Source organism: Larus michahellis, chromosome 4 (assembly GCF_964199755.1).
Source record: "Larus michahellis chromosome 4, bLarMic1.1, whole genome shotgun sequence".
Taxonomy (NCBI): domain Eukaryota; kingdom Metazoa; phylum Chordata; class Aves; order Charadriiformes; family Laridae; genus Larus; species Larus michahellis.
In genome coordinates, this window is record NC_133899.1 from 51,252,235 (window position 1) to 51,264,945 (window position 12,711).

Consider the following 12,711-nt stretch of genomic DNA (forward strand, 5'->3'; position numbering starts at 1 on the left):
CAGTATCCGGAGGGCCGTGTGATGGAGTTGCATGCGTTAAAGACTAAAAAGTGACTTTAAATTAGTGCACACGCTTACAATTTTATGTCTGTCTTTTTTTCTTAAAAAAAAAAAAAAAAAGGTTGTTAAACTTTAGCGTGGGAGGGAAGAGGTGGTCAGTGATTGCTTTTAAACACTGAGGTTTTCCAGAATGCCTGGGCAGGACATGGTGCTGCTTTTGTGGTGCACGTTCGCTGGGGTCCGTGCAGCAGAAGAGACGGCAGCAGATCTCTGGCAAGAGCTCGCGGTGCTCCACAGGCCAGTTTTCCACAATCCTCAGCAAATTGGTCACCACTGATTATTCTTTCCACATGTGGATTTCGTGCATGAAGCTACTTTAGGGAATTGAAGCCAAAATGCAGGAGTTGGAAGGTTAATTATTTCCCCTGCCTCTTTGCGTGTGTGTGCAATTTGCTTGGAGGGAGAGGAGGGAGAGTGTTAACCATTTACAAGAATTCATCTCCCCTCGTTCCTCCCCAGAATGATTGTGGAAATTATTCCTAGGCTGGTTTAGTGAAGCAGCTAAGTCCGGCCTCAACAGTAGGGACTGTTGTAAGTACACAGATTAGCAAGAAACACAAGAGCGGGTGGATATTGTTACTGAAGAGTTAGTTCTCCAGAACGGACAGGAAAAGAACGCGCCCATATTGGGCTGAGGAAATTTCTACTATTGCAGCTAGGCAAGGAAAGTATCTTTATTGCTATGGACTTGACTTTAAACTGTTTATTCAAAGACCACCAGAAGTGTCATTTTACTTGCTTAAGGTATAAAAAGCTTGAAAAGTTGGAGCATGGTAAACAACTTCCTTTTTTAACATTAGAGTTGCAGATCTGCTTATTTTAGAATTTGACTAGAGAGCAAGTGAAGTGATACTGGGACTTGCACAACTGACAGGTGGGTTTTCTTCCAACAGTTGTTAAAAACCTGAACCTTTAAATCCACTGTCTGCTGAATGTTAGGAGGAGGTACCTGTATGAAACTTTTCAATTGATATTTGAGAATTCACCATCTTCCAAACTATAAGCAGTTCCTCCGATGATATTGAGAAATTTGGCACATGATATTCTTTCCATATCCCAAAAAAAGAAGTTTTAATTCCTCTTCACCATGCAAATATCTGTGCATAAAATTGAAAGATACATATTAACAAATGAAATGTTTGGGTAAAACCCTCTATTTCTTCAAGGAAGGGAGCTGAGAAGTATAACTAAAATGGTAAATAACTGGTTTTTATTGGTTGTAGCTTTTTTTATGTCCAAATCTATCCTATTACTTGCAGGTAAGGTAGAAATAAAAAAAATTATATTAAAGAAATTACCAATTGTGAGAAGTTACTGAAAAAAAAAAAATAACTAAGAAGTTATTACAGTTGCTGAATTAGATGGGTGGTTTATGTCTTTCGAAATGGTTTGTCCTGCCATGGTATCTTTGTGAAACTAAGTATATTTAACTGGAAGGCATTGTGTTCGAGGAAATGGACAAAATGTGCTAGGAATGTAGGTGCAAGAGGAAGTGCATCTGCAGGGACTGATACACTTCTGGTTTCAGAAGGGAGATATTTTCTTCTTCCTTCTAATTTTTTTGTCATCTCACTTTTTTTTTTTTTTTCATGTGTTAGCTTCCTACGTGTTGCAACATGAATGGAAACCAACCATTGTACTTGACCTCAATCTAAAATCGAAAGTGGTCGGTAGGTTCTTTAGCCCTGGGCCTCTGAAACTGCTGCTCGGGGAAATCCCTGCCTCTGCGCAGATGCTACTGTGAAGCTTTATGCCAACACGAGGGTCGCACATCTTGCACAAGCTGGGCTGAAGGTGCCTGAAGAATGTGGAAACCTTGTTTAAGCAAAGCTGTAAGTTTAGAAGTGGCTAAAATAATACAAACTTAGCTTGCCACGGGCAGGAACTGTGTACACGTAGAAGCTATTCTTTTATCTGAACTTTTTTTCCTGATAGTCTTATGTGCAGGTAGTGATGAGTATGGATTTTCTTCTGCTTTTTTGTTCAGTTTTGTGGCTCTCACAGTACTTTCGTGACTCTGATTTGGCAGATTTTGTCAGCAAGGGAACCTTTTGTGCTGAGTGTTCAAGATTTTTAGTAAGGAAGAGAGAGAACAAAGCCACAAATATAAGTGGTGGGAGATTTAGGAACAGAGCTGACTTAACAACTTAATCTACTGTAATAGGTGAATTTCGTCCCAGTTATGTGCAAATTAGTACTTGTTCGTTCTTTCTAATACTGTGACTTAGCATTCCTCATGCATAACTTCCAAGGCTTGCTTTTTTTTTTTTTTTGTAAGCAGCTGCTATAAATGCATAGCTTTTTATGGAAAGGAGAAAAACAAGACTTGCAATTTCATCTCTAGTGTTCGCATTTAAAAAACTCTGGCCCCTATTTTATTTATTTCCTTGATGCTTCATTATGTTTCACAACCAAATGTGTGATGGTTCTGCCCCCTCCCTTCCCCCTTTTCCCGCTCCTTAAATGACAGAAATCTGACTTGGTGGCTGCAAAGCTAAACTGGTGCCGAGGACTGTGGTTGCCCCCTGCCTCCGGGGCCCCAGAAGGGGCCGGTGGTGGCAGCGGCAGAGCCCCTTCCGCAGTCTGCTGAAAGAGTCCTCCTTCCTGCAGACCCGCTTCCTGCCATCTCTGACGTATTCCTGCTAAAAATCAGTACGAATTTTGCTCTCAACTTGGCTGGAGGCAGGCTTAAACTGAAGGTTCAGTCAGAGGGTTCCAGGGTTGGAAGCTTGTCCCTGCACGGGTGGGCTCTGAACACGTGTGACGCCGACACATCCGTTTCTTGTGGGCCTGAAAGCTGTTTCTCATTTGTGGAGCCTCAGATGCTGCAGTTGTGGGAAAAGAACAAAAATGCTTTTCCCTTGGAGTGGTTGTCAGGAAGGAGGTTGCAAAGATGGGAGGAACATACATGTCACGGTAATTGCCAAAAGCCCTGTCTTACAGGATTCAAGAGTTCCCCTTCCTTTTTTTATTTTTTTAATTTTTTATTCTCTGATTCCAAAGTGTGCTTTTATGCTTATGGTGATCGTAAGTGATGTAAACAGATGAAAATGTGTATCAAAGCTAATCTACTTATAGCTAGAAATTAGTATATTCTTTCCGTTCTTTGTTCATTTGAATTTGTAATTGCATGCAAGGAAGGGATCTTGTCTAATCCCTAGACAAAACTAGTAACAACGTCACCTGAATAGGTCTGATTAGTATTCCTGAATTGCTGTGTGTCCCCTGGACAGTGCTGCAGCCAAGCCTAGCGTATCACTTAGGCATGCATGCCATATAGGTGACAGCTCTAATAAAAACCAGAAGAATATTTTCAGATCCACAATAAATCTGCATTCACTGCTATATGCTTATGAGTTTATTATTGTGCATGGCATACAGTCTCATGGCTAGGCTGAAATAGGAAGAAATGCTTTGGGGAAGTTTCATTTGCACTTTAGCCATCCTTAGAATGGGATTTCACACCGAGTCAAGAGATTAAAGGTGATTGAAAGGGTAGGGCACTAACTTGACATTGAGTTGGGTTCTCTGCTCTCTCACAGACCTCTTCAGGCAAGTCGCTTCATAGTCTCTCTCTCTGACTTAGCCCCCTTCAATAAAAAGGGAGTAATAGTAGTTCACTCTTTTAGAGGCGTTGCCGGAGTAAGAGCATTACAGAGTAATAGTGCTGTTATACTGTGACTATGAGGCCATGCAATTGTGTAAAACAGAAATTGCTGTAACTCAGTTTCTGTACTACAGTGTAAGAAACAAAGCCATGGACACTAAGAAGGAGTACTACCTGGATAGTGTTGTCATTTTCTTAAAAAAATGAAGTACAAGCCCTCTTCCCCCCCCAATATGGTTCATGCAGGTGGAAGAGCCCTTCCCCTCAGCTTGCAGTTCCAGGCAGAGCTCGAGGACTCTTCAGCAGCATCCCAGGACACCGCGTCTGTGGACCATTGGTTAGAGATCTCTAGTATGACACTGCCATGTATATATTTTAATGTTAGAGCTCTTCTACAGGTACGGGTGGGTGAACTTCTATGTGCTTTAGAAGACATTGTGATTTTTATATCAAGATAGCCTTAACATTTTACATCAAGGTGGGGGGAGGTCTATGAGGTATTTTAAGAATTAGTGTTCTATACCAGTGTCTGAATTTTAGTGCATCTCTTCGAAATTAAGATGCTTTCCCTGACACCAGGCAAGTGCGGTCTGTATCGGCACAGTATGAAGGAGTGAACAGTGGACAAAACTGAGATCAAGGAATTCCTGAAGAATAATCTCTTGTTGGCTACCCTTTTGCTCTTTTGTGGAAAACAAACAAAGAGAGACTAAATTGCGTACCTGTTAAAAAACCAGAATGTTGCACATGATGCGTTGTGAGGTTGGATGAGTTGGTGTTAATATATTGCTTTAACTGTTGCAGTGTGTTATGTAAATATTAAGTATTCCAATAGCATCAAGTTTGTTTGTGGGCAAGTTCCTTCAACTACTTTCTTCAAATGAAATTTGTCTTCAGTGTAGCAACTAGTAGAATGTTTTAGGGTGGGGTTTTTTTGTTTTTTTTTTGTTTTTTCCCCCCCTTGGTTGTTTCGTAGATCTCTCTCAAACAGGTGAGAACTGTGTAACCAATGTCAGCCTGTTGATGGAAGACTGGATGTTCATTCTTACTGTTTGGATATTTCTTGATAATAATAAATTCATCAGAAGCTGTGGGACATAAGCTGAACCTAGTAAACTATTTGAAATGAGAGTGCTATCTCACTGGTGTGGAAAAATCCTTCAGAAGCCACTAGATGCATTATGGATGGTAAAGCAGCATCACTCTCAGAATTTTTTTTTCTTCAGTGTGAGGATCAGGTTAGTGGAATCCGTACACCTGAAGGGATGATTAGTTCATCAGCCTTGAAGGGTTTTCTGGTTGTTAGTTGTTCTTTTTTTTAATGCTTAGTGATTTCTTTTGGAGGTGGTCAAGTGTTTAGCAGTGAATCTCTTATTGGTTTTCCTAGTAAGTTGCTATGTGACTTTCCAATTATTTGTGGCCTGTTTTTTTCACAATTGAGAAGGACTTACTGTTCCTGTTAATAGCAATTACATAGGTTGTATCTTTAGCAAATACAGCTATTCAAAGCGCAATGTGGGATTTTTGACCCAAAATGTTGTGACTTCAATTAGAGTGTATTTATATTGTTCCAGGACTCGGACGGCGACCTATGTAAGTGCAGGAGGAAATGTAAAAGCACATTATACTTCTGATCTGCTTAACACTCACAGAATTCCATGTGCCGGTGGATTAAGGTGTAAACGTTTTTCCTGTAATATTGAACTTGATAATTGTAACCTTAATTTTGTGTTTTACTAAGAACCGAGTCTTTTGCTCAATTTAAAACAGCTTTGTAAGGACTCTTAATAAAGGGCACTCTTCCTCATGCTGTTACTGAATGACGTTTTTCCTTTATAGTTATAAAGTGCGGGATGGGTGGTTTGTTTGGCTTCAGGTAGGCTTGTTGAGCTGAATCTTGAGGAAGCTTCTGACTTTGTTCTGAGTAAGTATGAGGCTGGTGTCGCTTATGCCCAATTGTGGAAATGCTTTATAATGTTAGTTAGGATACAAATAAGCCACTACAGAAATGGAAGAGGCTCGCTTTGTATTTGATCCAGCATTGGTGCCAACCATCTGCTCTTTCTTTCCTCCACTGAAATCCCTGAGGCTGAAAGGAGGAGACTGGGCAGGTAACTGGCAGGAAGCTCTGAATCCAGGGGCCTGGAGAGTGCTCTGATTTTGTAATTAAAGATTTAGAAATCTGAGTTCTCTCTGGGCCCCTGGATTCTTTAAGCCTTGCTGGTTTCCACCCTGTGATGATCGTGCTTGTCTGTGTCTTTCAGTGTTCCTACGCCCAGTATGAACCAGTGGGTATTTGCTGAGCTGCACTGCTGTAATGCACGACAGCCCCAGTCATGTCCAAGAGCTTTCTGTACCTTGTAACAGACCAGCACAATAAAAAGACCCTTTTATGTTCAACAGTGACCACAAGACTTCTTAAAAGACATAATTTTAGAATTTTGAACTAAAGTCCTGTCAGTGCTGTTAAAGACTGACTACTTGAATAGTTTTATAATAGATTAGATCAGTCAATGCTGGCATCTGTCTGGCTGCGAGTGTGTGGATGTGGGCAAACCAAGATCAGCACTGCCTCAGCTTAGATAACTGCTGAAAAACAAAAAGATATTTCTGAGTCGAGTGAGGCATAGAGAGGCATATGACAAAAGAACAACTATGTTATTATTTGTGTGACCTTCTTCCTTCATTTTTTGGCCCCCTCCCTCTTCTTTGGTTATTGCTACCCTGTTGCATCATGTCTCAAATTAGACTTCTAAGCTCTTTGTGGAAGAATCCCCATCTGCCCTGTTAGTGGGTAATGTTAAAGATAATATGACTTTTATGACCTCAGAATACTTCATGAATATCAGTGTCTTGGGTTTCAGGTATTGTTCTCATTTTATGAACTGATCTGAAGTGTCTTTTTTAAGATGCATGTCTGTAGCAGAGCTGGAAATTGATCCCAGATCCTCTGAGTTTCTGCCTAAGCTTTTAGTCCCCGCAGTTCTCCAGCCAGACTTGGGCGAGTGATGATGCCTGCCTGACGGTGTCAAGAGTGTCTCTGCTGAGAGCTATTGAATACGTTTATATCTCTCATGAAGAAACCTCTGGGGATGGAAAGTGTCATCATCTCTGTCAACTTTCCCCTTTCTCTTCCCTTATTTGTAGGCTGTTACCTCTTACAAAGCCTTGAAGGAATCTGTGAAGCGCTCAGACAGTGGTATTTCATACACTGGACACCTATGTATGTCTGGTTTTGTGATAGAGTGCTGGAGAGGTCAAGGAGGAAACAACTGAACGTGCAGCAATCTTTCCTGTTGCAGCTCAGCACATTGTGAGATGTTTTCCTCTCAGGGCTAAAGTGCAGAGAGATTTGGTCTGTCTCCGGGGTGTATCCATGCAATTCTGCAGCTGGTGTGTTTGTGGTGGGAGAGGCACTGGGAGCGAAGGACGCGTTGGTGGTTATGACAGCTATGTGAACATAGGGCAGGGAGAAGCTTTTGGCCTGCTCTTTGCCATTCTGACTTTAAAGCCTGCTGTGATTCCTGCCTGTTGGAGTATTCGTCTCTCTGTTGCTAGCAACTACCTTCCCAGACAGCTCCAAACAAAAAAGTTTAAAATAGCCATCTAAGTGCTTACAATTAGAAGAACTGTTAACCCATTTCCAGTAGGAAAGAATAATATGTTCGTGTAACTTTACAAAGCCTGAAAGCAGCGTTTCATACTCCTTAATTGCTGTGCTCTTTCTGCGCTCTAAGGATGCCCAAGCCTCTTCACATCACGCTATTTATCATGATGACAGTTTATAATAACTAATATTCCTAACTTCAGTACAGCTTATAAACATTAACTAATTTAAGAAACATATCATATACCTATTTTATTAAAGAGTAAGCCTGCACTGTTTTGCATAGCGATTTGTAAAAATGGTCTTTTCTGCATTATTTGTTCACAAAAGTCCAGTTTATGTAGCTGTCTCTTTCTCATTGTTCTCTCTAAGAACTGAATGTTGTTGCTGTGCAAGATGAAAGATAAGTCTGGTGCAAATCATGAATTTTTTCTTTTCCTGAGATGAGGCCTGGACAAAATTTCAATTATTTTGGAAATACCACTTAAAGTTTTAAGGATAAATTAAATTGAAAAAATAACTTATATTTGCTGTAGTACCTTTTCAATAGCTGGTAGAAACAACATTGTCAGTTCTTTTAAAAATAAATCAGGGGTGTGGTTTTTTTCCCTTTTGTTGTTTGTTTAATAACCTGCTAAGTTTTAAAATTCCAGTCTGTCTTTTTAATAGTTTTTCTTCCTCATCTGTGCTGATTTTGTTCTGGTGGAGCTGTTTGTGTAAGCCAGGTTTTGCCTGGCTCATTTGTTGTCAGGAAAAGTCTAATCAGCACTTACTGGTTATTTTCTTTGTAACAACTTTTTGTGTCTTTCTCATCCCTTTAAAACAAAATTGTGTGGAAAATGGCAGGTGCATTTTGAAAAGTGAACCTCCGATACCTGTACCGAGTTTACAGCTTGAATTGAGGAAGACAACCCAAAATATAGGTTATTTTTTTGAGGTTCCTTGAAAGTACGCAACTCCCCTCTCATAGAAATATTATCTGAAAACTTCCTTTTGAGGCACATCCGTGGTGCTTCAGGCCCTGCAATTAAAAAATCAAAAATCCTTCTCTCTAACTTCCTGTGTACTAGAATGCATCTGTGTGTTCAGATGGAATGCGGAAAATTGTGGTGATAGGGGATAAATAAAACCACGTCCACATATATAAATGGTGGGTCAAAATACAATCAGAATGCATGCTTAGTGAATTTTAAGATCATTTGAACAGAAGAGAAAGCGGCCCAATCAAATAACATCTATGAGAACACATTTTCACTGCCTCTCCTTTATTACATCCTTTACTGGATTGACCAAAATATTTTACTTAAGTAGGATTTGTATTTCTCCTTGGTTTGGTTAGTTCATGAGGTGTAGCTAATACTTTCTTCTTGGGTATGTGTATTTTTCCCAAACAATATGGTAATTCTACGTTTGGTGTTATTTTGCTTGCTGTAGGTAATTAATCTATGATGCTGAATGTCGGGAATGGTCTAGGTTGGCACAGTAGTTTGTCACATCTGGTGGTACAATACAAGCTACCCGATTCTGCTGGCACACGTCCTTCAGCATGACCGTTGTCTCTGCTGTTTCACCTCACAGAGCTGATGGATTTTGCTTTTGAATCTCTGCTTAGTGTAGTGGTTTAAATCAGCTATATCAATCCCAGCCTCTGAAAATGGGAAAGTGAAAGTGGTAGCAAAGTAATTTTAACCGTGCTGCCCTCAGGGCAAAGGCACCCTTGGAGTCAGTCATGTCTTCAGCCTTTCTCTGCAATAGAAATGGGCCAACGATGTGAAAATTTGGGTAGGCCATAAACGTCTTTGATGTGTACTACTTATTTAGGTATGTGTTTACTAGCCTCAGGCAGGCACCTTCAGGCAACAGTGGAAGTTGTCAAGCTTCCTGGATGCTGTGTTTTCCCTTTTGTTGTTGTCTGTCTGTCTGTGAAGCAGCTTTCCTTTGATCTCTTTGCCCCTGTTATGGGCAAGCTGTAGAGTTTCTTTTTTGCTGTGCAATGTTGCGCAAACAAGTAAGCCTTCCCCATTTTATAGGCTTTATTGATTCTAGGACTGATACAGTTCCCTAGTTTAGTTTCTTACTTGGAGGTGTTGGGGGGATGATTGCAACCTACTTACATTATTTTGCAGTGGGGTTCTTTCAAACTGGAGACTGTGCAGTTGGTTGTTCTTGCTTGTTCACTTTGGGCTTCAGTTGCTGCTCCTCTGTGGTGCTAGACTCCTGGAAAATACACCTTTTGCTGTAGAGACAAGCTTGCTGGGTATCTGTGGAAAATGCTGTACCATTCGGGATAAAGTGAGACATAAAGTCATCATCCTCCGCTTATGCTTTTGGCTTTCTTGAACAATGTTGTGTTTCTCAGTTGCTTTGAGCCTTCCCCTGCCTTTCTTCAGAAGACAGGCTGCTGTGCTTTGCTGTACGGAATTTACAAACATGGGCTATTTTCTGTTTTTTCTTGTTCCCTCCTGGGGCGGTATGTAGGAAAGCTGTGCTGTTATCCTTCCTGTTAAAGGTGTCTGAAGGTGGTGAGTGGGAGGTTGCAAACAATCTGTAGGAACTTTGATGTAGCTAAACTGTCTGGAAGAAAATGTGACAAAGTGAGTGCACGGGAGAGGCTTTTGAGGGAGAGATTGAAGCTGTTTTCACGTACAGCAGGGTAAGCATAGACTATGGATAAGTCGTGCAATAAGCCTTGCAAATCTCTACCAAACACAAAATCTGTCCCAGGTTTTCATTGCTTTCTTGGTTCTTACGCGAGGCTGTTGCAATAGGTGATGGTGGTGGTGGTTTCGTAGGTGGTGGTTTCATAAGGGCAAATTTCTTTTAGCCTGGAACAAGTTTCTTGTTTGTGATGCCCTATAAGTCTCCAGTCATTTAAAAAAAAAAACCCAAACCACTAAAACTAGAAACAAAACCTACCCTATTGAACTACTTCTGTCCTGCTGTTGCACTGGAGGGATTGAATTTTCTTTGCCCTTTCTGCACATATATAAATAGTGCACACAATTTTTATCTTGCATGTGGATTTAAACCTGTATTTTCTTGCAGGGTTGGAGGGGAACTGGTAGGTAGTATCCTATATTCCGTTCTTGATTTCTTATTTTTTTTTTTGACCTTGTTTGTTCTGTGATCTTAGAAGTGAGTTAGTTCTTCTGTTTTTGTTCCTTGTTAGTAAAATGTGTGTCATGTTTCTTTACCTGTTTCATAAACTTGGGATCTGACCATAATAACGAGCAAATTAGGGAAGGAAGGCTCGGTTGCTCTGTCTCAGAAGGACACTGAGTAGCTTGCTGCATTGGGCTTAAATGTAAAAATCGTTCTTGGAATCTGTTCATCTTCATTAAAAGCGATTGAGCTTCTTACAGGGAAGATCAGTAATTTGAGTTGCTGACAGCAGGAGGATTTTGTGAGAAATTATTCTCATCACTCTAATTTAACACATTTCCTGTAAGGAACTGTGATAGCATTGTTGCAGTTAAGGCTGAAAATGTATGTTAGCTAGAACCCAGGATCACTTTTTAATTTTCATGTGAAAAAAACTGAAATAGAAGTATTTAAAAGCTGAAATTTAAGTGGCAAAATAGAAGATGGTCTTTGACCGCACATTATTTTCTGCATCCTTAACTTTGCCAAGGTTTGACGAGAAGTCAGTCTTTCCCGAGTCATTTCTGCAGCATTCTGTCAGAGGGAATTGTGTGCAAATGATCTCAAAGGAGATTAGGCATGTGCAAAACTTAAACTTGCTTATCGTGCCAAATATAGGTGGTGTAGCAAATGAACTAAGCAAAGCACAGGACCACAGAGCCCTCAACAGGTGGGCTGAAGAGTTTAAGGTTACTACAGCGTGTGAGGTCATGAACTTGATATGTGAAATTGTACAAATACGTGCATACTTAGTGGAGAGAATATTTAAAGAAATAAAATAACGGTGGGTGGTTATTAAATATACAGGCAAAGAGTTTTAAAGGGAGATAAAGATATTTTATATTAAATGGTTGCACTGAGTGTTCTTAGTTTGTTCTCTAAATCAAATAACCTTTTACCTTAAAAAAAAAAAAAAAAGATTAAAAAGGTTTTGTAGCTAACTCTCTAGGCTAATGATAAACTGGGACAAGATGGTTGCAACAGATGGAGATGTTTAAATGATTCTGCAGAACCTGCTTCAGGTTGAGTAAAATCTCCTAATGGGTGCTCAGGGCTGGTGCCAGCCTAGTGAGTGGCTCCGAGTGCCTGTGCCCTGCACTCCTCAGATATCTCTGCTTTTAAAGGACTTTATTAATTTGAGAACAGCATCCTGGCTGCGGGCAGAGACTCCTTCTTAGTCCTCTTGCATACTTAAGTAAATCCTTCAGGAGACTTTGCCGTAATCTAGACCATGTGGTGTTTTATATGTGTTTATGATTTTAGCGCTTTAGCGCAGATATGCTTGAGAAGTTTTAGCTAAAAATGCTAACCCTAACTTCTCTCAGTAAGGTGCCATGGGTTACTTTGCTTATGTTTTTTTCAGTCCAGAAGATACTGCGTAAGTATAAGTACTGCGTAAGTTAATCTAATTTGACATTCTTTTTAGGTCTAGAAGAGAAAGCCTTGCAACATGAAAAATTCCTAGAAATCTGGAAGTATTTACAGCATTAAAGGAGGTGACATACAAATCGTATTCATCTTAAGAAAGTTCAAGAGATGTTCTTGCCTGCCAGAAGTTTCTGGAAGTGAAAATAACTGATGATGTTGCATGCCAAATCTTAAAGTTATTAAAACAGAATATACTGGTGCTAGGTTCTGCTTTTTCGCTGTGCAGTATAAAAGCAATGCAAAGTATCATAACACTTCAGTATATTTGGAGGCAAGGCACAGTATCTTCTGGGAATTACAGTGTCAGAGCTGGCCCTGTGCTTTATTCAAAGGTGAGCGATGGTCAGGGGCATACTGCTCCAAAGCACACTTAAGCCTGGAAGACGTGTTGCCATTTTACTGTGCTACTGCATGCTGACTCTTGTGCTCAAATTAAAGTAAAACAAAACACACACAAAAAAAACAAACCCAAAGCTGGTAATTGGCTAGGATGATGATAATGTGAGCTCATCCCTCAACCTCAGGGAGGGAAGCCTGCTTAGTCATAGAGCCAGCAGTGCTCAGCCAAGGAAGCTGCCAAGTGTGAGCTTTCCTGGAGCATAGTCATGCTGCAGCTTGAACATTTATCCCTTCAGCTTAAACTACGTACGACTATTATTAGGATATCCTACAGGATACTTTTCTGCAGTTTTTCTATATAGAAAGAAATAGTAAAGAACTAACTTTGTAATGTTTTCATCTACCATCTAATAGTGGGTGCACCAAATCCTCTTTTTGGTAATCTCCGAGTTAGGATTTATTTATTTTTGCATGCAGTTGGGTCTCTTTCCTCCCTGGTAACATCACTTTCACTATCCTGATATTTGTG

The 12,711-nt window shown here is 40.2% G+C and overlaps 1 protein-coding gene across 1 annotated transcript in view; it reads left to right on the forward strand.

Moving 5' to 3' along the window:
- MIDEAS (mitotic deacetylase associated SANT domain protein) overlaps positions 1-12,711 on the forward strand; it is a 56,030-nt gene that overhangs the window by 14,348 nt on the left and 28,971 nt on the right. The gene's annotated exons all lie outside the window — the stretch shown is intronic.